Source organism: Macaca mulatta, chromosome 12 (genome assembly GCF_049350105.2).
Source record: "Macaca mulatta isolate MMU2019108-1 chromosome 12, T2T-MMU8v2.0, whole genome shotgun sequence".
NCBI lineage: Eukaryota > Metazoa > Chordata > Mammalia > Primates > Cercopithecidae > Macaca > Macaca mulatta.
Window position 1 is genome coordinate 14,729,003 of NC_133417.1, and position 22,693 is coordinate 14,751,695.

At 39.3% G+C, this 22,693-nt stretch overlaps 1 long non-coding RNA gene across 1 annotated transcript in view; it reads left to right on the top strand.

Annotated features, from left to right (window-relative positions):
• Positions 1 to 7,790: 7,790 nt before the first annotated feature.
• LOC144333563 (uncharacterized) overlaps positions 7,791 to 22,693 on the top strand; it is a 29,393-nt gene continuing 14,490 nt past the window's right edge. Inside the window, exon 1 of the long non-coding RNA XR_013402317.1 lies at positions 7,791 to 7,938. This is a non-coding gene — a long non-coding RNA (uncharacterized LOC144333563). The remainder of the gene's footprint in view (positions 7,939 to 22,693) is intronic.

A 22,693-nucleotide genomic window follows, 5' to 3' on the forward strand; every position in this document is an offset into this window, starting at 1 on the left:
ATTTTTCATTAACTTCTTGGGAATATACACCCAGGAATGGGCTTGCTGGTAACAGCATGTACACATATGCAATGTAACTTCTGTCGGCTGCTCTCCAGATCAGCCTTACCAGTTGCATCCACCCTGGTCACTGCCACACACACCACTCCATCCATAACAATGCTTGGTATAATTCAAACCTCTATTCTTTGCCTGAAATGCATCTCCCAATACGTATAAAACAATATCTCAGTTTACTATTGGTGAGGATGAGTATCTTGTCATATAATTCTAGATATTTAGGTTTGTTCTCTATATTTCCCTGTGTTCTTATTGATTTGTAGAATTTCTTCCATATTTAACATATTAGCTTATAATTGGTTTTAGTTGTTGCAGATCTCTCCTTTCAATCTGCCCTGTGTTTGTTAACATCACCTATACTTTCCTTCTTTAATGAAATATTTAATCTTTCTTTAATAGAACCCACTAACTCTTTTTTTAATAGTCTTTTGTTTAAGAATCTGGTATACTATCTTTTTCCCCCATCCTTATGTCAGGGCTCAATGATATTCTACATTTTGTTACTTTAGCTCGATAGTGTTTAGGGTTTTTAAGCACTCTGGAGTTCACATTTATATATTGAATGAAATAAATTGAACATAACTTTTTTCCTTTTAGTGGCCTTTATCCTTTACATATTCCCTACTAATTGGGCATTCCAGTTCTATCACTTAGCATATCTGCTACAAATACATGATTATATTTCTGAGCTTTCTTTACTAATCCCTCAGTTAATTTTGAATAAGCAGCATATTGGCCACATACCCTTAAGAATGGCTTTTTAGAAACCTTATGTATATTGGAATAAAGATTACCCTTGCTTCATAAAATGAGCTGGGAAAGCTTTATTTATTTATTTATTTTTTGTCCTGGAACAACTTTTTTAAGTTAGTAAAGAGCTATTCTGTGAAAGTTTGTAGAACTTATATGTTACTCTTCTGATGACCACTTCCATTACTTTAACACTTTTATGCTCTTTACTTCATTAACAATTTTTGAAATTTCATGTTTCTATAGGAATTTACCATTTCAGTTAAGTTTTCAAATATGTTAGCATATAACAGCTCATAAATTCTAATACTTTTCAAAAGCTCTTTGATTTCTTACTTAATTGTCTAAAATAAAAAATTTGAGGTGGCTCTTTTATCACTGATTTCCAATTGTATTGCATTCTGGTCAAAGAACTTAGTCTACAAGATTTCGAGTCTTGACACCTGTGAAGCTTCATTTGTGCCCTATATATTGTAATTGTTGTATTACCTATAAACACAAAGTGGTTTTTTTTTTGACAGTAACCATCTATCTATTTATGAATAAATGAATAAATAATGTATTAATTGGTTATTGAAAAGTTGTGCTCTCAGAAATACGTCTTTGGTCTTTATCCCTGGTTCCCACCACAGAGCTTCTAACACTCTTGCAAATTCCTGAGTTATAGGAATAAGAGGAATACCTTTTTTTAAATAATATTTGTTTTCCCCCATTCCTGAAATAGCTTCAAAATTATAAAGTTTAAAGGAGGGTCTTTTGCTATTCATAACAAGCCCAATTCGATCACACTTGAGTTTATGTTAATAAGGTGACGTTTGGAAAATCTCCATGGATGAAGGGGCTGGTGGCCAGGGGAACCACGTGCTCAGAGAATTGGTACTTTCAGTCCCACCCTCCAACCTCAGGAAAGGACAAAGAGGCTGGAAATTAACTTGATTACCAGTGGCCAATCATTTAATCAATCGTGGCTACATAATGAAGCTGCCATAAAAACCAGAACCAAAGAGTAATCCTCTAGCTCTTGGAGTTACGTTTTGTGCAGGTAAGGTAATTTTTAGAGACAAGCTGTCCTGCATACCTTCATTGAGACTTATTTTCCACCAGCCAGTCTCAAGAGCTGCTCTGCTGTTACCACCACCATTCTTGAGCAGCATGTGAACAGTGCTCCTGTTCCAGAGAACAACCATGTTGGGTCGAGGGAGAAATGGCTTATTATGGGAAATTTGGGGGAGAAAAAAGTCACAATGAAAAGTGTTTCCTAACACATGCTCTGGCCATCTGTTAGGATCTTTTTTGCTCAAGACAGATACTTTCCCCTCAACGGGACTCAATCATTTTCTGTCTCCACAATATTTTCTTCCAGATTTTATATTCATTACTCTCATCTCTCTTTTTCTATCTCCTCTTTGTGCTTTAAACAAAAATGTATCTCAGACAAGTGTCCATCAATTTTGAAAGTTTATTTTGCCAAAGTTGAGGAGATGCCCACACCATAGCCTCAGGAGGTCCTGAGAACATGTGCTCAAGGAGGTAAGGTCACAGCTTGATTTTATACATTAAGGGGTAGGGGGCAGAAGTTACAGGCAGATAGCAATCAATCCATGCAATGCGTACATTGGTTTGGTTTAGAAAGGTGAGACATCTTAAAGGAGGCAGGTTGGCTTCCAAGTCATAGGTGGATTCAAAGTTTTTCCGACTGGCAATTGGTTGAAAGAGTTAAGTTTTGCTCGAAGAGTTGAAGTCAGCAGAAAGAAATGCTTGGGGTTAAAATAAGGAGGGTTGTGGAAACCAAGGCTCTTGTTACGCAGGTGAAGCCTGGAGGGAGAAGACTTCAGAGGCAATGGATGGTAAATGGTAAATGTGTTTTTATCAGATCTTAAAAGGTGCCTGACTTTCCTGAAGAGACTTAGTAAGATATATTTTGGGGTGAAATATTTTTATTTGTTTCAGGGCCTGCTATCTGTCATGTGATACTACTAGAGTTAGGTTGGAATTGTGTATCTTATTGCTACAAATAGTCTGTTTTGTTAGTCTTAAGATCTCTGTTTTAATGCTGATACTGGTCAGCTGTGTTTGAATTCCAAAGGATGGAGGGTGTAAGGGGTATCTGATTCCCCCTTCACATTATGACATTAACTGATTTTTCAGGTTAATTTTGGAATGCTCTTGACTGAGAGAAAAGGTCCAATCAGTTGGTTGTCAGGCTTAGAATTTTGTGTTGTATACACTACCATGCTTCTCAAGTTTTAGGTTAGTGGGCCACATTTTCTGGAAGCAGAAATTTGGGGAAAATATTTTTAATTTCACTTTATATATGAGAAAATTTAGGTTCAGAGAATTTAAATAATTTACCCTGTATTATCCAGCCAGTAAACAGCAGAGAGAGAAGAAAGGTTGTTATGCCTGACTGTAATTCCCATGGTCTTTCCCTGGAATTTGTGTCATATGATAAGTAATATACAGACATCATTTTTAAGAATATCATTTGCTCAGTCAATAAGAAGAAAACCATTTTGTTTTTACCAACTCTGGAGCTGGAGGATCATTTCAAATTTGCCCAACAAAATCAAACACACAGGAGATATTTTGAGACCCGAAAGCTCATTTTCACTTGCTGGAGATGAGAAAAGGCTGTGGAATAAGTGCAAGGATAATTTTCAATTCCATTTACAAAGACGATTTCTGTAGAAATTGCATACATAAACCCCATAAATGGACAGTGAGTATTTACAGTTTAGGACCTCTCCAGTGATATGCACAGAGCAAATGGAAATCACTCTGCTCTCCACCGCTAACAGAACATTAGTTCTCCTTTCAGGTAAGTGCTTTCCAATGCAATCCTCTGAACAGCAGCTCTTCAAACAAGGCAAAACATTTAATTTTTAATCACCACATAGTTGCTTGTTATGAGAGTAGACACACAAATGCCAAGTACTAAAACATAAGTTAGTCAAATAGAAAATAGCACCTGGGTTTTCATTTCCCTGAATTGCTCATGGCAAAGTTGAAATAATGGCCTGGAGTGTTTGTTAAATTTTGTAGAGCTTTACATTTTCTTTCTGTGTGTTTTAATTTTTGGAGGAAATGTGCATTTGAAGACAAGAGGGATTATTTTGAATAATATTTTGAACCTTGTAATGTATAAGATATTGGGCCTTCTCTTCAGGAGGCAGTGTAATAGGTGTTTGGACGCACAGACTCTTCATTGGTCTGTAGAACAATCAGGAAGTCAGCAAAGCCCCAAACCCAAAGCTCCATTCCTTCCCCATCCTGGATAATCTATTCTGCGTGACCAACACACCACAACTTTAGCCAAGTTATGCCACCAATCAGATAAAACAGTGTCTACCTGTTCTAAAGTAGAAATTGCAGCTGAACGTGGGAGCCAAAGTGGAGACCACTAATCTATTTACTTTCTTATTCAGATGAAAATTCCACTGTAAAAGACTGAGAAGGAAAATACCACATATTGCATCCTGTGTGCTAAATATTTTGCCTATCATTTACATTTGTAGCTCAACCAGGTTGGTGCAAGTCTACGATGCTGTTAGCAGAAACTAACTTTCTCCTCAAAGTGTCCCTGCATTTTTTCTGAAATTCTGGAGGGAATAATCTAACAGTGCTCCAGAAGTAGAGTACCTAGTGCTTTCACCCCAGCTCCTCAGCCCTGCTGTCATGACACTGGCCCTCCGGAAGGTGACAATGCTCTGCTGAGAAGAATTATCCTCTGTTTGGAAACACTTGGTTACTGCAATTCTTATATTGGGAAGGGATATCACATTCTCCATGTCCCTCTTTACCCTAAATATAAATATGGCTTTTACCTATGAAACCCACTTGATCATGGTGGTTTATCTTTTTGATACGTTGTTGGATTTGGTTGGCTAGTATTAGGTTAAGGATTTAAGCATCTATGTTCATCAAGGATATTGGTCTGTAGTTTTCCTTTTCAGTTATGTCCTTTCCTGGTTTTGGTATTAGGGTAATGTCATAGAATGAGTTAGGGAGGGTTCTTCCTTTCTCTATCTTGTGGAATAGTTTCAAAAGGATGGTACCGATTTTTATTTGAATGTCTGCTAGAATTCTGCTAGAATTCTGCTCTGAATCCATCTGGTCCTGGACTTTTTTTTGTTGGTAATTTTTTATTTACCATAATTTTTTCATTACCATTTTAATCTCAATGCTTGTTATTGGTCTGTTCAGGATATCTAATTGTTCCTGATTTAAGCCAGGAGGTTTGTGTCTTTCCAGGAATTTATTCATCACTTTTAGGTCTTCTAGTTTATGTTCATAGTATTTCAGGGGTGTCACTCCCTTGTAATATCTCTCATTTTGTTTCTTGATGAGGTTATTTGTGTTGTCTCTCTTCTTTTCTTGGTTAATCCTGGTAATGTCCTTTCAATTTTATTCATCTTTTAAAAGAACCAGCTGTGTGTGTGTGTGTGTGTGTGTGTGTGTGTGTGTGTGTGTGTGTGTTGGTTCTCTGTTTCAATATCATTTAGTTCTGCTCTGATCTGAGTTATTTCCTTTCTTCTGCTGAGTTTTGATTTAGTTTGTTCTTGTTTCTCTAATTCCTTGAGGTGTGACGTTGGACTGTCAGTTTGTGTTCTTTCAGTCTTTCTGATGTAGGCGTTTAGGGTGATGAACTTTCCTCGTAGCACCGCCTTTGCAGTATCCCAGAGATTTTGATTGGCTGCATCACTCTTGTTGTTCAGTTTGAAGAATTTTTTAATTTTCATCTTGATTTTGTTTTTGACCTAATGTTCTTTCAGTAGCAGGTTATTTATTTGAACATATTGGCATGGTTTTAAAGGTTCCTTTTAGAGTTGGTTTTCAGTTTTATTCCACTGTGGTCTGAAAGAGTGCTTAATATAATTTCACTTTTCTTAAATTCACTGAGGCTTGTTTTATGGCCTATCAATGGTCTGTCTTAAAGAAAGTTCCACGTGCTGTTGAATAGAATGTGTATTCTGCAGTTGTTGGATGGAATATTCTGTATCTATCTGTTAAGTCCATTTGTTCCAAGGAATAGTTTAAATCCATTGTTTCTTTGTTAACTTTCTGTCTTGATGACCTGTTTAGTGCTGTCAGTGGATTACTGAGTACCCCACTATTATTGTGTTGCTGTCAATCTTATTTCTTGTCTATTAGTAATTGTTTTATAAATTTGGGAGCTTCAGAGTTAGGTGCATATATGTTTAGGATTGTGATATCTTCCTATTGGGCAAGGCCTTTTACCATTGTATAATGTCCCTCTTTGTCTCTTTAACTGCTGTTGCTTTAAAGTTTGTTTTGTGTGATATAAGAATAGCTACCCCTGATTGCTTTTGGTGTCCATTTGCATGTAAAGCCTTTAGATAATCTGATGACAATGTGCCTAGGCAATAATGTTTTCGCAATGAATTTCCAACATGTCCTTTGTGCTTCTTGTGTTTGGATGTCTAGGTCTCTAGCAAGGCTGGGGAAGTTTTCCTCGATGATTCCCCCAAATATGTTTTCCAAGCTTTAGAAATTCTGTTCTTCCTCAGGAATATCAATTATTCTTAAGACTGGTCATTTAACATAATCCTACACTTCTTGGAAGCTTTGTTCATGTTTTCTTAATCTTTTTTCTTTGTCTTTGTTGGATTGGGTTAATTTGAAGATCTTGTCTTTAAGCTCTGAATTTATTTCTTCTACTTGTTGAATTCCATTGCCGAGACTTTCCAGAGCATTTTGCAATTTCTGTAAGTCTACTGTTTCCAGAAGTTTTGATTGTTTTTTCTTTATGTTATTTATTTCCGTGAATATTTCTCCCTTCGCTTCTTCTATAGGTTTTTGGATTTCCTTTAATTGGGCTTAGCCTTTCTCTGGTGCCTCCCTGATTAGCTTAATGACTATCCTCCTGAATTCTTTTTCAGGTAAATCAGGGATTTCTTTTTGGTTTGGATCCATTGCTGGTGAACTAGTATAATTTTGAAGGGTGTTAAAGAGCCTTGTTTTGTCATATTTCCAGAGTTCATTCTCTGGTTCCTTCTCATTTGGGTAGTCTCTGTCAGAGGGAAGGTCTAAGGATGGAGGCTGTTGTTCAGATTCTTTTGTCCCACAGGGTGTTCCCTTGATGTTGTACTCGCCCCGTTTTCCTATTAATGTCTCTTCCTATGAGCTGAGCTCCAGTGATTGTTATCTGTCTTTTGGGTCTAGTCACTCAGCAAGTCTGCCCGGCTCCGAACTGGTACTGGGGGTTGTCTGCGCAGAGCCCTGTAATGTGAACCATCTATGGATCTCTTAGTCATGGTTACCAGCACCTGTTCCACTGGAGGTGCCAGTGGGGTGAAATGGACTCTGTGAGGGTTCTCAGCTTTGGTGATTTAATGCTCTATTTTTGTGCTGGTTGGTCTCCTACCAGGAGGTAGTGCTTTCTGGGGAGCATCAGTTGTGGTAGTATGGAGAGGAAGCAGCAATAGGCAAGGCCCTAAAACTCCCAAGACTATGCCCTTTGTCCTCCTTTACCAGAGTGACTGGGGAAGAACCATCAGGTGAGGGTGGGGCTAGGCATGCCTGTGCTCAGACTCTCCTTGGGCAGGTCTTGCTGTGTCTGCTGTGGAGGATGGGGGTGAAATTCCCAGGCTAATAGAGTCATGTACCTGGGAGGATTATGGCTGCCTCCGCTGAGTCATGCAGGTTGTCAGGGAAGTGGGGGAAAGCCAGCAGTCACGGGTCTCACCCAGCTCCCACGCAACCTGAAAGGGCAGTCTTACTCCCACCATACACCCGAACAGCCCCAAGTCTGTTTCCAGGCAGCTGGAGAGCAGGGCTTGAGAACTTGCCACAGGCCACCCACCTCCCAGCTGTGAAAGGAAAGTCTTGGTTCTTCCCCTGCCTATGGAGTCTGCACACCAGATTTACACCCTCCCTGGAGTTCTGGCCAAGAAGCCTCTTGCCCAGCTAGAACTGTTTCAAAGTTCAGCTAGAGACTTCCTTCTTCCTGTGGCATTTTCCCCTGCTCCTCTGGCCACCCTCCCAAAAGATCCCTGTGGTGCCAAGCAGGAATGGACTGCCTGGGAACCTAGCGAGCTCCCAGGGCCTTTCCTGCTGCTTCATTTCCCCCCGTACTTCACTGAACTCTCTAGATGGACTCAGCTCCAGGTAAGGTCAGAAACTTCTCCAGCAAGCAAACCTTCAGTTTCCCCAGTGGGAGGGCGTGTATTGGGGAGAGGATGATGTCATTTCCCCACTTCTGCAGTTGGGACACTCACAGTATTTGAGATGTCTCCTGGGTGCTGCAAAAGCAGTTTGCTTCCTTCAGAGGGTCTGTAGGTCCTCTCTGGATTTCTAGTTCATTCTTGCAATCAATCTGGAGCTAAAAGTCATGATGTGGGCCTCCGCCCATGTCTCCGTCCATCCGAGTTGGAGCTACAATCTATCCTGCCTCCCATCTGCCATGATCTCTTGTTATTTTTGAATGTTGTAAATACGTTATTTTGTTTGGGTAATAACTAGCATCTATTGGTAGTAGGTTCTTACATAATCCGGCTTTAGTCTCCTTCTCCTACCTCATTTTACGCTACTCGTCTTTCACTCATTTTAATCCTATCTTCATCGGCCTCTTCGTTATCAGCCATGATCTCTTGTTATTTTTGAATGCTGAAAATACCTTTACTTTGCTTGGGCAATGACTGGCATCTATTGGTAGCAGGTTCTTACATAATCTGGCTTTAGTCTCCTTCTCCTACCTCATTTTACACTACTCATCTTTCACTCATTTTAATTATATCTGTATCCGCCTCCTTGTTATCCTTATGAAGGTTGAGCTTATTACAGCTTTGGGCTTTTACAGAGGTACTGGAAGCGATTTCTGGTTTGCTCCTTCACCTCTTTAAGGTTTAGGCTCTGATATTATTTCCTCAGAGAGGCCTTCTACCAATAGCTCATCTAAAATACTTCCCACTATATTATCATTTTCTGTACCCAGGTTTCCCTTCATAGCACTTATCATTGAGTGTGTGTGTGTGTGTGTGTATATATATATATATACACTCAATTGTGTATAAGTACTCAATTATATATACACATATATATAATTGAGATAAATTTGTAAGTAACTTTAAAACATGTACTCTTTTAGACTCTATATTCCTATACTCCTCTTATTCACTAAAGACTAACCTCTGAATTTCTTGAATGTTATCACCTTGTTCAGCACCGTGTCTTTCATGAATAGAATCATGCTCATCAAATATAATGTGGACAACAAACATTTGGTGAATGATAGGGTAAAAGAAAGTCCTCCAAAATCTTTCTGTATAGTTCACCTATAGTTTCAATTTGGGGAAATTTCAGAAGCAGTGCTGACTTCTACTCTAATGGGAACCCACCTTTGACTCAGAAGGTGTGCTAGCAAAATTCTAAGAAAGACCCCATAATTCCTGGCACCTGCTCTACACACACCTTCTCCCAGTTCTTCAGTCAAACACTAATCTAGGTGGTGTTGTGAAGGGATTTTGAAGATATAATTAGACCACAAATGAGTTATTCTTTTTTAAAAACTTTTATTTTAGGTTCAGGGGTACATGTGAAGGTTTGTTATGGAGGTAAACTCATGTTACAGGCGTTTGTTTTACAGATTATTTAATCATCCAGGTATTAAGCCCAGTACCCAGTACTTATCTTTGCCGCTCCTCTCCATGCTCCTAGCCTCCACCCTCAAGTAGACCCTAGTATCTGTTGTTTCATTTTTGGATTCATAGGATCTTATAATTTAGCTCCCACTTGTAAGCGATAACGTGGTATTTGGTTTTCTGTTCTTGCATTAGATTGCTAAGAATAGGTCTTCAGCTCCATCCATGTTCCTGCAAGACATGATCTTGTTTTTTATGGCTGCCTACTTATTCTGTTGTGTATATGTACCACATTTTCTTTATCCAATCTGTCATTGATGGGCATAGGTTGATTTCATATCTTTTCTATCCTGAATAGTGCTGCAATGAACATTTGCATGCATATGTCTTTACAATAGAATAATTTATATTCTTCTGAGTATATATCCAGTAATGGGATTGCTGGGTCAAATGGTAGTTCTGCCTTTTAGCTTTTAGGAATCCATACTGCTTTCCACAATCATTGAACTAATTTATACTTCCATCAACAATGTAAAATGCATAATCTTATTGTTTTATATGTCTGCATAGTGTTCCATCATGTATATGTGTCGCATTTTTAAAATTCAGTCTACCATTGATGGGCATTTATGTTGATTCCGTGTCCTTGTTATTGTGAGTAGTACTGCAATAAACATATGTGTGCATGTGTTTTTATGATAGAAAAATGTATGTTCCTTTGGGTATGTACCCAGTAATGGGATTGCTGGGTCGAAAAGTATTTCTGTTTTTAGGTATTTGAGGAATTACCACACTGTTTTTCACAATGGTTGAACTAATTTATACTTCCACCAACAGTGTAAAAGTGTTCCTTTTTCTCTGCAACCTCGCCAGCATCTGTTGTTTTTGACTTTTTAATAATCACCATTCTGAATAGTGTGAGATGGCATCTCATTGTGGTTTTGATTTGCATTTCTCTAACAATCAGTAATACTGAACTTTTGTTCATATGTTTGCTGGCTGTGTGTATGTCTTCTTTTGAAGTGTCTGTTCATGTCCCTTGCCCACTTTTTAATGTTTTTTTCTTTCATAAATTTGTTTATGAACATTATAGATGCTGGATATTAGACCTTTGTCAGATGCATAGTTTGCAAATATTTTCTCTCATTCTGTAAATTATCTGTTTATATTGTTGATAGTTTCTTTTGCTGTGCAGAAGTTCTTAAGCTTAATTCGATCCCACTTGTCAATTTTTGCTTTTGTTGCAATTGCTTTTGGTGTCCTTGACATGAAATCTTTGCCCATTTCTATGTCCATGATGGTGTTGGCTAGGTTGTCTTTTAGGATTTTTACAGTTTGGAGTTTTACGTTTAAGTCTTTAATCCACCTTGAGTCGATTTTTGCATATGGTTTAAGGAAGGGGTTCAGCTTCAATCTTCTCTATATGTCTAGCCAGTTATCCCAGCACCATGTATTAAATAGGGAGTCTTTTCCCCATTCCTTATTTTTGTTAGCTGTGTCAAAGATCAGATCGCCATAGGTATGTGGCCTTAATTTTGAGGCTCTCTATTCTGTTCCCTTAGTCTATGTGCCTGTTTTTGTAACAGTATCATGCTGTTTTGGTTGTTGTACCCTTATAGCATAGATTGAATTTGGGTAACATTATGCCTCCAGCTTTTTTCTTTTTGCTCAGGATTGCTTGACTGTTTGAGCTGTTTTTAAGATCTGTGGATTTCAAAATAGTTTCTTCTAAGTCTGTGAAGAATGTCATTGGTAGTCTGATAGGAATACCATTTAATCTGTAAATTGCTTTGGGCAGTATGGGCATTTCAATGATATTATTACTTCCTATCCATGAGCATGGGATGTGCTTCTATTTGTTCATGTCTTCTGATTTATTTGGGCAGTGTTTGATAATTTTTATTGTAGAGATCTTTTATCTTCTTGGTTACCTGTATTCCTAGGTATTTTATTCTTTCAGTGGCATTTGTAAATGAGATTGCCTTTCTAATTTGGTTCTTGGCTTGGCTGTTGTTGGTGTATAGGAATGATAGTGATTTTTCGTCCATTGATTTTGCATCTTGAAAGTTTGCTGAGATTGTTTATCAGCTGAAGAAGATTTTGGGCCAAGACCATGTGGTTTTCTAGATATAGAATTATGTCATCTGCAGCCAGCTAGTTTGACTTCCTCTCTTCCTATTTGAATGTTCTTTATTTCTTTCTCTTGCCTGATTGCTCTGACTAGAATTTCCAGTAATATGTTGAATAGGAATAGTGAGAGAAGGTATGCTTGTCTTGTGCTGCTTTTCAATGGAATGCTTCCAGGATTTGCCAATTTATTAGAATGTTGGGTTTGTCATATATGGCTCTTATCATTTTGAGGTATATCATTCTGTAATGGTTAATATTGAATGTCAACTTGATTGGATTGAAGGGTGCAACGTATTGTTCCTGGGTGTGGCTGTGAAGATGTTGTCAAAGGAGATTAACATTTTGAGTCAGTGTACTGGTAGAGGAAGACCTACCCTCAATCTGGGTGGGTATCATCTAATCAGATGCTAGCATGGCTAGAATAAAAAGCAGGTGAAAGAACGTGAAAGGACTAGACTTGCTGAGTCTCCTGGTTTTCATCTTCGTCCTGCACTGGATGCTTCCTGCCTTCGAACATCAAACTCCAAGTTCTTCAGCTTTCGGACCCATGAACTTACACCAGTGATTTGCCAGGGGCTCTCAGGCCTTAAGCCACAGACTGAAGGCAGCACTGTTGGCTTCCCTACCTTTTACATTTTGGGACTCAGATTGGCTTCCTTGCTTGCAGTTTGCAGACGGCCTATTGTAAGCCTTCACCTTGTGATAATGTGAGTCAATGCTCTTTAATAAACTCCCCTTCATATGTACACCTCTCTTATTAGTTCTGTACCTCTAGAGAACCCTGACTAATGCACCTTCATTTCCTAGTTTATTGAGAGTTTTTAATATGAAAAGGTTTTGAATTTTATCCAAAGCCTTTTTTGCATCTATTGACATATCATGCGGTTTTTGTCTTTAGTTCTGTTTATATGATGAATCAAATTAATTGATTTTTGTACGTTGAACCAACTATGCATTCTGGGGATGAAGCCTACTTGATCGTAGTGGATTAGCTTTTTGATGTGCTGCTGGATTTGGTTTGCAGGTCTTTTGTCGAGAATTTTTGCATCAATGTTCATTGAACATATTGGCCTGAAGTTTTCTTTTTTTGTTGTGTCTCTGCCAGGTTTTGGTATCAGAATGATGCAGCTTCGTATAATTAGTTGGGGAGGAATCCCTCCTCCTCAAATTTTTAGAATAGTTTCTGTAGAAATGATATAGCTCTTCTTTGTATATCTGGTAGAATTTTGCTATGAATATGAGTCCATCAGATTTGGACGTTTTGTTTGTTTGTTTGTTTGTTTGTTTGGTAGGCTATTTATTACTGATTCAATTTTGGAGTTCATTATTGGTCTGTTCTCTGAATCAATTTCTTCCTGGTTCAGTCTTGTGAAGGTGTACGCCTCCAGAAATTCTTCCATCTCCTCTAGGTTTTCTAGTTTGTGTGCATAGAAGTGCATGCAGTAGTTTCTAAAGGTTATTTTTATTTCTGTGAGATCAGTGGTAATATTCCCTTCATTATTTCTAATTGTGTTTATTTGCATCCTCTCCCTTTTCTTCTTTTTTTCGTCTAGCTAGCAGTCTATCTATCTTATTAATTTTTTCCCAAAAACTAACTCCTGGATTTGTTTATCTTTTGAGTGGTTTTTCATGTCTCAATTTTCTTCAGTTCAGTTCTGATTTTCGTTATTTCTTGTCTTCTGCTAGCTTTGGGGTTGATTTGCTCTTGCTTCTGTAATTCTTTCAGTTGTGGTGTTAGGTTGCTAATTTGAGATTTTTCTAACTTTTTGATGTGGGAACTTAGTGCTATAAATTTTGCTCTTAACACCGCCTTCACTGTGCCCCCAAAATTCTAGTATATTGTACACTTGTTCTATTAGTTTCAAATAATTTCTTGATTTCTGCCTTAATTTCATTATTTACCCAAAGTCATTCAGGAGAATGTTGTTTAATTTGCATGTAATTGCATGGTTTTGAGAGATTTCTTAGTCTTGACTTCTATTTTTATTTTGTTGTGGTCCAGGAATGTGTTTGGTATGATTTTGATTATTTTTCTTTTGCTGAGGATTGTTTTGTTTTCATTTTTGTGGTCAATTTTAGAGTATGTACCATGTGGCAATGAGAAGAATGTACATTCTGTTGGTTTTGGGTGGAGTTCTGTAGATGTCAATCAGGTCCATTTGATCCAGTGCTATGTTTAGGTCCTGAATATCTTGTTAATTTTCTGTGTTGATGATTTAGTACTGTTAGTGGAGTGTTAAAGCATCCCACTATTATTGTATGGAGGTTTATGTCTCTTTGTATGTCTCTAAGAACTTGTTTCATTATGAATTTGGGTGTTCCTGTGTTGGGTGTATGTATATTTAGGATAGTTAGGTCTTCTCCTTGAGTTGAACCCTTTACCATTATGTAATGCCCTTCTTTTTTGTTTGTTTGTTTGTTTTTTGGTTTGAAATCTGTTCTGTCTGAAATTCGGAGTGCCACTGCTGCTTTTTTTCTGTTTTCCAGTTGCTTAGTAGATTTTTCTCCATTCCTTTCTTTTGAGCCGATGGGTGTCACTGCATGTGAGATGGGTCTCTTGAAGACAGTGTACCATTGGGTCTTGCTTTTTTATACAGCTTGTCACTCTGTGCCTTTTAAGTGAGGGCGTTAACTTGTTTAAATTTAAGGTTACTACTGATATGTGTGGGTTTAATTGTGTAATTATGTTGTTAGCTGGTTATTGTATTGGTTTGTTTGTGTCATTGCTTTATAGTGACACTGATCTGTATGTTTAAGTGTGTTTTTGTGTTAGTTGCTAGTGGTCTTTCCTTTCTATAGTTAGTGCTCCTTTCAAGATAAGGCAGGTCTGGGGGTAATGAACTTCCTCAACATTTGCTTATCTGAAAAAGATCTTATTTCTTTTTCACATAGAAAGCTTAGTTTAGCTGTTTATAAAATTTCTGGTTGAACTGTTTTTTTGATTTTGATTTTTTGGGGGATTTTTTTTGGCCTTTTTTTTTTTTTTTTTTTTTTTTTTTTTTAAGAACGTTTAACATAGGTTCCCAATCTCTTTTGGCTTACAAAGTTTCAGCTTATAGGTCTACGGTTAGGCTGATGGGTTTCTCTTTGTAGGTAAACTGACCTTTCTCTCTAGCTGCCTTTAACATTCTTTCTTTCATTTGACCTTGGAAAATCTGACAATTATGTATCTTGGGATGACCTTATGTAGAATCTTGCAGGCATTCTCCGTATTTCCTGAATTTGACTGTTGGACTCTCTAGCAATATTGGGGAAGTTTTCATGGATGATATCCTGAAATATGTTTTCCAAGTTGTTTACTTTCTCCCCATCCCTTTTAGGGATGCCAATGACTCATAGACTTGACCTCTTCACATAATGTCATACCTCTGAAAGGTTTTGTTTATCACATTTTATTAATTTTTTCTTTATTTTTGTCTGTTTTATTTCAGAGAGCGACTCTTCAAGTTCTGAGATTCTTTCCTCAGCTTGGTTTTTTCTGCCGTTAATACTTGATTGCATTGTAAAATTATCGTATTGTGTTATTTTCAGCTCTCACAGACCCGTTGGGTGTTGTGTTTGTTTGCTTGTTTGTTTTTCACCAGCTATTTCATCCTTTAGCTCCTGCATCACTTTATTGTGATGCTTAGTTTCCTTACATTGGCTTTTGCCATCCTTCTGAATCTCAATGAGCTTTGTTCCTATCCACATTCTGAATTCTATTTCTGTCATTTCAACCAGTTCAGCCTAGTTAAGGACTCTTGTTGGAGGAATGGTGTGGTCATTTGGAGGACATAGAACACTGGCCATTTGGGTGACCGGAGTTCTTGCATTGGTTCTTTCTCCTCTCTGCATGTGTGCATTCCTTTAACTGCAGTATAGATTGAGTACAGTCAGTAGACTTTGCCAGATACTCACCAGATAAAGGCTTTGTGTGAGGTCTTTATTTGAAGCTGACTCCTTCTCTCTGGTTTCAGAGGGGGGCATGTTAGCAAGGTATTTTTGGTGTTGAAGCTTTGGGGTGTGACTCAGTAGGTGTCATTCAGGCATACTTGTCAGTTGGTAGACTCTTACTCTGTTTTCTTCAGTTGTAGCCATGTTCCCTCTCAATGCCCTGAAAGTATGGGTTCCTCTCCCCCTTGGGTGCTGCCATAGATAAAAGCTTGGCACGCCCGGGCTGTCTACTGTCGTTCTGTGGCAATCTCAGTGTTTATGCTCCTTCCCAACTTAGAGGCAGTAGAGGAAGGGAACTTAGTACTGGTTGTGGCCACGAGTCTTTTGCTTTTCTCCTGGGAACTCCACCCCAGAGAGATTGCAGGTCAGCAATCACTCAGTGCAATCAGCCCAGGATGGAACGTCTGTGCTGTGGGTCCAAGCTGGGTGTTCCCAGTCTGGTAACGAGCAGTGGGATATGTGGGGGACCCATGGGTGACGAGCTGGAGGCTCAAGCCTGGAGGATCCACCTGGTGAGAAGGTATGGTAATGGGCACCCACGTAAGAGTCTGGCCACTTTCCTATAGGGCTGCTGCAGTATGCTACAGGACAGCTCCAATCCCTAGTTGCCTTGGATTTTCCATTACCTGGAGATTACCACCAGTGAAGGCTGCAAAATGGCAAAGATGATGGCCTGCCCCTCACTCTGGAAGCTCCTTCCCAGGAAGTTACAAGCCTGTTGCCAGCCCAAATGAACCTGTAGAAGGTGGCTGGAGACTACATTTGCAAGGTCGCACCCCGTGAGGAGTAACCGGATCTTGGACGTGCTTAAACAAGCAATGTGGCCACACTTTTAAGAGCCGTTGTGCTGTGTTGGGGTACCACTTCTGCCCCCTGTTGGCTTGGACTCTCCAAAGCCGAAAGGCTGGAACAGCTAAGTCTCCCAAACAGTAAAGATGGCAGCCCACTCCTGCCTCTGGGAGCTCTGTTCTAGGGAGGTATCAAATCTCTGTTGGACAGAGAACACTGGCAGAGGTTGCTGGAGGCCTCAGTTGAAAGGTCCTGCTCAGTGAGGAGGAACAAATTCAGGAACCCACTTAAAAAAGCCATCTGCTCATGTTTTGATAGAGCACCTGTGCTGTGCTGTGTGATCCCTTCCACCCCTAGTTGACTTGAACTCTCGAAAGCTTAAAGCCTGAAATGGCTAAGTCACCCAAATAGCAAACATGGTGGCCTGCCCCTCCTCCTGGAAGCTCTGTCTCAGGGAGGTGTAATGCTGTTACTGGTGGCTGGTTGGAATTCCAATTTAGTGGGTCTTATCCTGTGAGGTCCCGTGGAAGTGGAGCCTGCAGACTGTCCATGCTCAGCCTTCTGGATTCAGCCCCTTTCTTAAGGATATGTACAGGGGTCTACCCTCCTGCTTTGCAGCTACTTTTGCCCAGAAGCCCAGAAAGCCTGAGCATCTAAGGCTCCCTGATCTTTGCATGTGCCTGAATGGCTGCTTTGCCGAGACTCCACGGCAGCTCTGTGTGTCACACTGAAGGCCCTGGTGGAGTGGGTTCACAAGGGGATCTCCTGACTGGAGGGCTGCAAAGATTCACGGAAAAAGCATGCTTCCCAGGGTCACACATCCGCTCACTGCTTCTCTGGGCAGGGAGGGTTCTTCTTGCTCCATGTCACTCCCAGGTGGTCCATTGTCCTGCCTTGCTTTTCTCCCTTCTTTGTGGGTTGAGTTGTTCCCTTGATTACTCCCAATGCGAGAGACTGATGTTTCAGTTGAACTGCTGTATTTACTCGCCCCTTCCTGTCCTCTCTGTAAGAGCCACACACACTAACTGCTTTTAGTCAGCCATCTTGGCCTGACTTATTCTTTTTTTGTTTTTCCTTGAGACAGAGTCTCCCTCTGTCTCCCAGGCTAACATGCAGTGGCCCGATCTCAGTTCACTGCAATCTCCACCTCCCAGGTTCAAGCGATTCTCCTGCCTCAGCCTCCTCAGCCTTCCAAGTAATTCTTAAGATAGTGAAATCCTCCTCCAGCGACCCTGACCCAATCAGGTGAGTCCTCAATATGGACAAGTTTGTCCTGTTGAGAGAGACTTTAAGCATAAGAGGAAACTAAAGTAAGGAGCATTCTCTGTTGCTGGACTTGAAGAGGGAGAAGGTCATGTGACAAAAAGTAGTTCAAGGCCAGGTGCAGTGGCTCATGCCTGTAATCCAAGAAGTTTGGGAGGCTGAGGTGGGCAGATCACCTGAGATCAGGAGTTGGAGACCAACCTGGCTAACATGGTGAAACCCATCTCTATTGAAAAAACAAAAATCAGTCAGGCATGGTGGCATGTGCCTGTAATCCCAGCTACTCGGAAGGTTGAGGCAGGAGAATAACTTGAACCCAGGTGACAGAGGTTGCAGTGAGCCAAAATCGTATCACTGCACTCCAGCCTGGGTGACACAGTTAGATTAAAAAAAAAAAAAAAAGTAGTTCATATGCACATTAAATATTGAGAAACATTGATGTATTGAATGTATATGGGGTTAGAATTAAAGGATAAACGATGTCCTGGAAGGCTGGCCTTTCTCTGGTGATAAAAATGAGGGGGGAATGCTTGGTTGGTTGCAGGGCAGATAGTGGAGAAAACACAATCCTTTCAGGGCAGAAGAATTGGGAGGACAGAGCCCTGACAAGAACTGGAAGTTAGGGAGACCTGCCAAGAGTACAGAGATGAGGGTAGTTACTGAACTCCTCTTACGGCCTACAGGCGGACAGTCTGTCTCTGCACATGATGGCCCGTTCAACAGGTAAGAAGATTTGAATAGAGTCACATGTTCAACATGGATTTCTCTCAGAACATAAAGCTAATTTTTTAAGATGAGTAAGTTGGAAAATAATATATTGATGTAATTGCATATATATAACTTATTAAATGGAAATACAAAAAATTATGGTTATATATATATTTTTTAAAAATTAAATGTGTATAAGAAAGCAGTAGAATGCTGTGAGATCCGTTATGCATGAGGAAAGAGAGAATTAGTTGTAAGATATGAGGGAGATTTGCTCTAACTATACCTGGAATTATTTTCTTTTAAAAAAACTTATATATAAAATTATATATATATATATTTTTTAATGAAGCCCTTTATTCATATACATATAAATATATATAACCATAATTTTTTGTATTTCTATTTAATAAGTTATATACATGCAATTACATCAAATATATTATTTTCCAACTTGCTTATCTTTAAAAAATTAGCTTTATGTTCTGAGAGAAACAACAGCAAATTCATATATATATGAATAAAGGGCTTCATTAAAAAATTTGGGAAAAAATATAGCATTCATTAATTGTGGGTGGCAGGTGCATGTCTATATGTCATACATATATCATTATTTAAAAATAGAAGTACTGGATTAATTTTAAACAAAAGTTGACATGTACAAAAATATCTATGAAACTTGTATACCTAGCTTCACCCATTAGCATATAAAGAACCTCTCTGACTTCCCAATTTGAGATTACAACTCCAAATCCCATCTGTGCTGATCAGATATCTGTCCATCTGTCTACTGGTATGTCATATTCCAGTAGAATCAAAATTTAGAAGAACCTCCTTGAGATCAACAGAAGTCACAACCACTCTTAGGTCCTGCTGTTGTTCCCGCTGCTGCCCTCATATTCTAGTCAGTGTGGACATATTGTCTTTCCACTAAGCCTGATTTACCAATATAACCAGTTTCTAGCCATGTTCTGAGTCTGTATTCTTTACTGTGGACTCAAGATGGTATATACAATTCTGTAAGTCATTAGGAAGTTAGGTCTTCATTCTTAAGACTCCCACGTATACACGTTCAATGAATGTTTATGTCTCTTCTCCTATTAATCAATCTGCCTCATGCCAGTGATTTTTCAGTGAACCTTTCAGGGCCTATGTAGTCACGTAAGACCTCATGAAGATGTATTATTTGAGTTGAAAATAAAAATGTGAAGTGCAAGTCCTCCTTCAGTGTGCTGGGAAACGCACTCTTAGCAGAGGGAAAGGCAAGTGCAAATGCCCTGAGGTGAAAGGTGCTGTGTTTAAGAGGCAAACTATCCTATGACTGGAGACTTGTGCTAGAGGTAGATGATTGTGTATTATAAGGCCAAAAATCTAGTCAAGGTCAAAAATCATAAGAATTGTTAGCTTTAAATCAGAGATTCTGATTTTATTGGAAGGGCAATTGAAAGCCATTGAGAGATTTCTAGCAGAGGAATTAAATAATCTCATTTGTGTTTTAAAAAGCTCATATTGGCTGAGGAATAGATAATGGATTGGAAAAAAAAATAAACAGAAAAGTAAATCTATTACCAATCCTTGCATAATGGAATACAGAGATACTTTATCTAGATAGTATTTCTAAAAGAATATTGCGTTGGGCAGGTAGTAACTGTCAGGGGATGGATGTCAGAAAGTATTAATAGAAGCACCTTCAGGATCTAAAGGATATAAGCTGGTGGTCCCAACAAACACCATGATTTACCAGTTTGATTCCTGCAGAAACCAAACACATCCCAAAGGAAGATATTAAACTGCCACTACAAACTACAAAGTAATAGTAGCCACAATTGTAGCCACCATGCTAAATATGGAATCCTTGCAAAAGCACATTAGCACGGTCTAAGATACATATACTTGGCCATTGATTTATTGAATACACTCTTTTCTATTCTTAGCAGAAAAAGCAGTTCTGAAACAACTCACATTCACAAGGCACGAACAACAGCAAATGTTTCAAGTTTTGTCCCACAATTATGTTAACTGTCCCCAACCTCTGTTAAAATACAGTCCAAGGAAATCTAGATTATCTATGCAACTCACTCAACATCACATGATCCACTCCATCAGTGATCTCATGCTAACTGACGAATGAGTAAGAAGTAGCTAGTGTAATTGTGGCAGGCCAGGACTCCTTTAGCAACCAGGGCAGTCATCCTTCACCACCACCTTAGTGTAAATCTGATGAATGTATAACTTAAGCCTTAAAGAACTGGGGAAACTGGTGCCTTAGTACAAGAGCTAGAATGTGAAACAAGTCCATTAAGGCCCCACCTTGGCTTTCTCAGACATTAGAGTTTAATTAATACAGTGGAGGCATTCTTGCACACCTTGTATTAAGACCCACTTTAGATTAAGTAATTGTTCCTAGGCTCTGAAGTAATTTCCAGATCTGGACCCTAGTTAAAGATAAGACAGAGAGAAACATTTCAGTTTGTAGGTGCTTTCCCACACATAGACATATGGTTTGAATGTATTATAAGCACTGGAGAAAAACTTGTAACTTTGAGTTGGTCTGGTGAGTTATTCTGGCTTTCTCCCTGTAACTGGTTGCAGAAACTCCCTTCTTCCCCAGTCTGTTTGCATCTTATTATTGAACAATGAGAATAAGCAACTGGACCCCAGTTCTGTCTGGGAACATAACAGCCTGACAGGTTCTTCTTGCCCACTGTTCCAAAACAGCCAATGCATTGAGCATAGCAGGTGTTGCAGCCCAGAGTTCCATAATCACAGGGCCAGGCAAGTGAGGAGAATGGGAGATAATTCTCAAATCTGCCTCCCCAAGAACTTGGAGGTGAGGTTTTTTTAAGGACAGTTTGGTGGGCAAGGGGCTAGAGAATTTGATTTGCTGCTTGGTTAGGACAAAAATCATAGGGGCATCAAAATTGCCTTCATGCACTGAGTCAGTTTTTGGTTTGTCACAGGAGCAGTTGAGTCAGTTTTTTGATATGGATCATGAGTCTGGTTGGCCCAAAGAATGCAAACTCTAGAAAATATTTCAAACACCAGTCAGGTTTTTCAATAGCAATGCTGTCTCTAAGGGCAATTAGGGCAGTTACAAACCTTGTGACCTCTGGCTACATGACTCCTGAGCAGTAAATCTATTAGGAGACAATGACTAGTTATTATTTAACTATGCTTAGCATTAGCGGAATTCAGGATCTTACCATAATGCTAAAATTATTGCCTTTCATTAGCTTTACAGGGAGTGACTTCAGTACCTGAATAAGGAAGAGGTTAGTTTTGGGAAGAGACTACTATCATTCTTGCTTTAAAGTTAAACTATAAACTAAATTCTTCACATAGTTAGCTTGTCCTACAGGTAGGGATGGGCAAAGGCAGCTCACTTGCAAGGTTAGAAACAAGATAGAGTCAGCTATGTTAGATTTCTCTAACTGTTACAATTTTTGAAAGGCAGTTTCAATAACATGTCAGAAACCTTAGTGAACATGTGCATTTCTGAGTGAAGGAGATGAATTCTACTAAGATTCAATGGCCTCTCGTATCATTATAATGTTTAGGGTACATAGGTTAGGTACATGCTGAGACATCTTAGCCACCGTAAAAAGCAAATTATTGCATCTCTCACCTACCGCCACAGAAAAGGAATCATTCTACCTGGTAGACTTCTTCAGGATCTGGAAACAGCATTTTCCACACTTCAGAATATTGCTATGGCCTATAATTTAATCACACAGAAGGCTGACAGATTTGAGGGTGACCCAGAACAGAAAAGGGCTTTTCAGAGATCTAGACTATGATGTCAGCAGCCCTGCCATGAGTGGGTTCTGTCCAGATTGAGTCCTACGGTTAAGCATGGCTTATACGGCACATGGTGTCAGATGAATGTAGTACATCAATGGCTAAGCATGAGCAAGACAAGAAGGCACAAGCAAGCTGCATGAGCAAGCATCTCAGAGCCCTTTGAACTCCTCACTGCTGCACCAGTGCCAACTCTTCTGGGCTCACACCAACGGCCCTATGAGAGAGCCACAACCAAATGAAGGAGGAGAAAATACCCCTAGCTTAGCTCATGGATAATTTACTTAGATATGTGGATGCAAGGTAAAAATAGTCTGTAACTACATTACCTCCTCTCTCAGGAGTGACCTTAAAATAGAGTGGTAAAGAATTGCTCCCAATGGGCAGAGCTTCAAGCAGTATAACTGGTCATCTATTGTGTGTAGGAAACAAAACAGCCCAGGATTAGAATTATGTGTGAATTCGTGAGCCATGACCAATGGACTGGACAAAGGGCCAGGTGCCTGCATGGAGAAAGATTAGAGACTAGGGACAAGGAGATCTGAATGGAGACATAAATACGGGAGTGAGCGTAACGTTTGAAGATCTTTGAATCCCACATTATTTCCCAATAGCAATCACTCACCATGGAAGAAACAATAAACCATCAACCAACAAATGGT